Below are 6,078 nucleotides of genomic sequence, written 5' to 3' on the forward strand. Positions count from 1 at the left end.
GGGTTTTGGGGGGTTAATTTAGGTGTTTCATATATTGTGTTAGCTAGCTATAATTAATAGAGAGAAGTGTCTTCTCTTATGTCCGTGCTTGGTCGACGCTACGTACTATACATACGTATAGAGAGGACTCGACACGCTAGTTAGCTAGTAAGCAAACGAAGGAAACAGAAGATCGTCATGAACATATATGCATATAGAGAGAAGTGATATCGACCACCTCTCCTTCTCCGAGAGATTGGTCGAACAACAAGTTCTCGTATATCTATCCGACACTACCGGCTACATATATACAATAATTATCTCTTACAAATATAATCATACGGACTCATGGTCCACATAGTATTCTCCGTCTTCCGCGATCACTTGGTCAAGAAAGAATGCCGCCAATTCCTCTTGAATTGCTCGCATGCGAGCTGGTGCTAGGAGTTCATCCCGCTTCCGAAACATCTAATTTGAAGAAGGGGGTCAATACATATATATATATATATATATATATATATATATATATATATATATATATATATATATATATATATATGAATGAATGAAACTCAATACAAATGATGGTAATAAAATAAAATTGTGAATGTTGTTATTTACGTACTTCATATTGTTCATCAGAGTACCCGCCCCGCTCACAGGTCGTGTGGCGGATGGACTCACAGACGTAGTATCCACAGAAATCATTCCCTTTTTCCTGCCACAACCACTTTACAAGAAATAGAGGTCAATCAAACTGATAAGCAAGAATGCTAAATGGTATTGATGAAACTAGCGCTTGAATCACTAGGAGATGCGCGGAACATGCTAGTATAGTACTTACTTTCGGGTGTCTAAATTCCAGCTCCTTCGGCAGTCCCGGAACTTTTCTGGTGAATTTTCTCCAAACCCTGCCGGACAAAGAAAACAATTACTTGATATCAGGAAATGAACAAAGTTGCTGATATGGTGGATAATGATCGATTTAAGTTACTTCTTGAGGATTTCAGTCATGTCCGCATACTCCTGGGGATCTTTTCGTTTAGAGTCCAAGACGGTTACTACTCCCTGCTCAAGCCTAATCTCTAGGAGAATATAGTGGAAACTGCACACGCATGCATAACTCATCAATTACATTACTATAACCTGGACTAATATATAAGGGAAACCGAATATGCACAAGACAGTAACACTCACTTGAAGTTGTAAGGAAAGAGTATTATATCTTTGTTTTCATTTTTTTTTGAATGATCGTAGCAAGTTGGCCTCGGTATCTCCGGGACGATGTTGAACCTCAGTTGCATCTATGAGATATGTGTTAACGAACCCAATATCACCGATTTGTATTTTCTTCAATTCGGCGATCTTCATTCTGCATAATATAGTGAGGATAATTATAAATACATGCAATGAAAGAGATGAGCTATATAGAGAGACTTAATGACAGAAGTAGTAGTACTTACAGACAGTAGCAGGTGATCGTTGTTTTATCGAGGGCCAATTGATTGAAAAACTGATAGAACTCCTCAAATGGAATAGGCAACAGTTCAATTCCAACGAGGTCATGCTCCGGTTTAACTCTCGCATACAAAGTACTCCTCCCCCCAGACTCTTTGTAGATTTTCAAGTACCAATCATGTAATCTTCGCATCATCGTTGTTAAAGATTTTTCATCTTTGACGAGAGGCTTCCCGTACTCGTATCTGTGTATCTGCACCTCCATGGGATCATAATGTACATCGTCGAGCAGGTAATCGTCAACATTGCCATAACCGGGCACCATCCTCGGATCGACGATGTCGCTAGGCACCTTGAGGGGGGGGCACGATTGCTTCGCCTGTTCGCCGAGCTGGGCAATTTGTTTCCCAGCTGCTCGTCGTTCTTTCAGCCTTTGATCACTGACTGTACTTCCCGACCGCTCCGCTTCAGCCCATGTCTTTGCAATAATGCGCTCATAGTTGCCTTTCGGCGGAGACTTGGGTGGTTTTGCCAGGGCAGCCAGAGTGCGCTTCACTTTCACCGGATCTACCTTCTCCTCCGGAGGTGGATGTCTCTTTGCTCTCAACCCTTGAAACTAGTCATCCACTTCAGTTCGCGCGATCTCAGCGTTCTCCTCCGGGGTCCTCTCATATGGTAACTTCTCTGGAGTCTTCAAAGAAGGATCGAATCTGTATGTCCTCCCGCCTCTGGTTGTACTGCTAGACGCCGACCGAGCAGACGGAGCGGTTGTCTTCTTTACTTGCTTACGAGGCGGACGAGAAGGACTACGACGCGCCGGAGCAGCTGGAGCGGCGGCAGGTCTCTTCCGCCCTTGCTGATGAGGCGGAGAAGGAGGAGGCTGGCTGCTCGGGCGCGTCGGCGCATGCGGAGAAGGAGGCGGAGTGCCACCACGCGCCGGAGAAGGAGCCGGCCGAGGGCCCTGATCGTCACTCGCCGGAGGAGGAGGCGGTGGAGGAGGCGGAGTGCCTGACTCGCCGGAGGAGGAGGAGGAGGCGGAGGCGTCCAGTTCGGAAGGTTGATGAGCTCCTTCCGCCATAGGCATGGAGTCTTGAGAGCAGACCCCAGCCGAGTCTCCCCTTCACCGGTAGGGTGGTCAAGCTGGAGGTCCTCAAATCCCTCCGTTATTTCATCCACCATCGCCCTAGCATATCCTTCTGGAATCGGCCGGCAGTGAAAAGTTGCGCCGGGTTCAGTAGGATAAACAGAGCCAATAGCCGCCTTGACCTTCAAATTCATCCATTGCGTCATAAGGTGGCAATTTTGAGACTCCGTGATAGCATCCACATGATAGCTGGCAGGAGCCATCAAGGCATGCTCCGGCTGAAGCAGCTCGGTGGAAGCCACGCTGCTTCTGCGCTGAGATGGCGGGGTAGCTTCGGGGGAGGCTTCGGCAGTACGTTTGCTGCAATTTGCTTCTAGTTCCTCTATCGCGTCTACCCTTGCTTGCAGCGCCTGCATTTGGGTCTGCTGCACTTTTTTCCTCCTCTCATGGGATTTGTAACCGCCTGCGTCCGGAAACCCAACCTTCCACGGAATGGAGCCTGGTGTGCCTCGAGTCCGTCCAGGGTGCTCTGGATTCCCGAGGGCCATTGTGAGCTCGTCGTTCTCTCTGTCTGGAAAGAACTTCCCTTGCTGCGCTGCTTCGATATACTTCTTAAGCTTCCTAACTGGTATGTCCATTTGATCGTTCGTCCAAATGCACTTCCCTGTTATAGGGTCCAAGGTTCCGCCAGCCCCGAAGAACCAAGTCCGGCAACGGTCTGGCCAGCTAATTGTCTCTGGTTCGATTCCTTTATCAACCAGATCATTCTCAGTCTTGGCCCACTTAGGCCGGGCTACGAGGTAGCCACCTGACCCCGTGCGATGGTGAAGCATCTTCTTCGCAGCATTTTGCTTGTTTGTCGCTGACATCTTCTTACTCTTTTTTGATGTCTTGTGGGCCACAAATGCGGGCCAGTGATCTCTGATCTTCTAATATCTGCCCTTGAATTCTGGTGTCTCATTATTTTCGACAAACTTATTCAGCTCTTTCTTCCACCTCCTGAATAGTTCTGCCATCCTCTTAAGAGCAAAAGACTTGATTAATTGCTCTTTAACTGGGTTCTCTGGATTATCCTCTGGCGGTAGGGTGAAATTTGACTTCAGCTCAGTCCAAAGATCATTTTTATGCATATCATTGACATAAGACACCTCAGGGTCTTCTGTAGCCGGCTTAAACCATTGCTGGATGCTTATCGGGATCTTGTCCCTAACCAAAACCCCGCACTGAGCAACAAATGCGCTCTTTGTCCGGAGGGGTTCAATCGATTGGCCATCGGGCGCGATTGCTATGATCTCAAACTTTTCATCCGAGCTCAACTTTTTCTTCGGGCCTCGTCTCTTTACCGAAGTTGTGCTCGATATGGAGGGCTAGAAAAAAGAACAAAGACTTAATTAATATGTGTACATACCAAAACAATGAATGCATCAATCAGCTAGTCAGCACAGGCTTAACTAATATATATACCTGGCCGGACTCGGTTCGGTCACCGGAGCCGTCATTACGGTCTCCTTCTTGCACCGGCATTGGGTCACCGGAGCCGTCCTCATGTTCTTCTTCTTGCACCGGCATTAGGTCACCGTAGGCAGCTTGTTCACCCTCTCCTTCCAGACCATTGGTGTCGTTGAGAAACAACGAGACAGCATCACTTCCTTCTGCGATTATGTCCCTCAACAATGCTTCTTTTGCTTCGTCTAGGGCGGTGTCCATAGTTTCTACAAATATTTACAACATGGCAATTATTATTCAAACATGACAGATGGATATATTAGTGCCAAACGTAGAACTAGCTACCTAATCATATTAAGGAATCATATATATTAATTAGTGGCCTCGACCCCCCCCCATGTGTTGAAGCTATCGGGAGGGGGTATATATCGACAACGTCGACACTACATCTATATGTCCCTCGACGACCCTCGTTCCCGATAAAAAAAGAGGAAGAAGAAGAAAAAAAAGAGGAGAAGAAAGAATAGAGGAGAAGAACTCCTCTATGTTCTTTTTTTATCTTGTTCTTCCTCTCATGTTCGAGAGGATCGTCGAGGGGTCGGAAGGTTGCCTAGTGTCAAAGGATTCAACAAAACCATGTCTTCATCATTAGGCGAAAGTAACATGTGCATGATGGTACGAAGCTCTCCAAAGTTATTTTGGAATGGAGTCCCAGATAAGATAATTCACTTTTTGGTACAAAGTTCAGCAACACCTTCCAAATATCGTTATTTGGAAGGCCTTTGCTGAAATTCATACAAAAAGGCAAATTATCCTATCCGGGACACCATTCCAAAATAAGTTTGGAGGACTTCGTCATGCCCTGGTTACTTCCGGCTAATGATGAAGCCATGGATTTCTTCAATACTTTGACACTAGGAAACCTCTCTCGACCCCTCGGCGATCCTCGACCCCTCGAACCCTCGACGACCCTGGAACCCTCGACCCATAGACGACCCTGGAAACCTCGACCCTCGATCCCTAGACCCTATAGAACCCTCGAACCCTCGACCCTGAAACCCTCGACCCTTGACCCCTTAACGACCCTTGACCCTCTACCCTAGTTCCCGACCCTCGACCCCTCGGCGATCCTCGACACCCTCGTTCCCGATAAAAATTAAGAAGAAGAAGAAGAAGAAGAAGAAGAAGAAGAAGAAGAAGAAGAAGAAGAAGAAGAAGAAGAAGAAGAAGAAGAAGAAGAAGAAGAAGAAAGAGGAGAAGAAGAAAGGAATAGCTAGAGGAGAAGATCGAAGAAAAAAAGAAGAAAAAAAGAGGAGAAGAAGAAAGGAATAGTGGAGAAGAAGAGAAAATAGAATATTCTATTTTCTCTTCCTCTCCACTATTCCTTTTTTCTTCTCCTCTTCTTTTTCTTCTTTTTTCTTCTTCTTAATTATTTATTTCTCCTCTTCTTTTCCTCTCCTCTTCTTCTTTCTTTCCTCTTCTTATTTTCTTCTTTCCTATCCTTCTTTTTCTAAAATTGTAACTTTTGCATATATAAAACTTTTCTAAAATTGTAACTTTTGCATATAGAAAGGAATAGAGGAGAAGATCGAAGAAAAAAAAGAAGAAAAAAAAGAGGAGAAGAAGAAAGGAATAGAGGAGAAGAAGAAAAATAGAATTTTTTTCTATTTTTTCTTCTTCTCCTCTATTCCTTTCTTCTTCTCCTCTTCCTTTTCTTCCTCTCCTCTTCTTCTCCTTTCTCCTCTTCTTATTTTCCTTTTCCTCTCCTAAATATATAAAACTTTTCTAAAAAAGAAACTAACCTAAAATGTACTAAATCAGAGAACATATATAGATAATCTTTTTCAAAATATATAAATCTAACTTTTTTGCATATATGAACATATATACACAGAGAACATACAAACATATATACATTTTTATAAAAAAGCAAAATACAAATCATCATATGTATGAAAAAAAATCTGAAAAGAAGCAGCATACACAATACATATACTCACATATATATACATATATATATATATAATCTGAAAAAAAACAAGCATATAATATATGAAAAAAAGGAACAGGGGAGGGGCGGCGCCGGCCGGACCAAGGGAGGGGCAGGGGTG

This window comes from Triticum dicoccoides, chromosome 5A, assembly GCF_002162155.2.
Source record: "Triticum dicoccoides isolate Atlit2015 ecotype Zavitan chromosome 5A, WEW_v2.0, whole genome shotgun sequence".
Classification (NCBI taxonomy): domain Eukaryota; kingdom Viridiplantae; phylum Streptophyta; class Magnoliopsida; order Poales; family Poaceae; genus Triticum; species Triticum dicoccoides.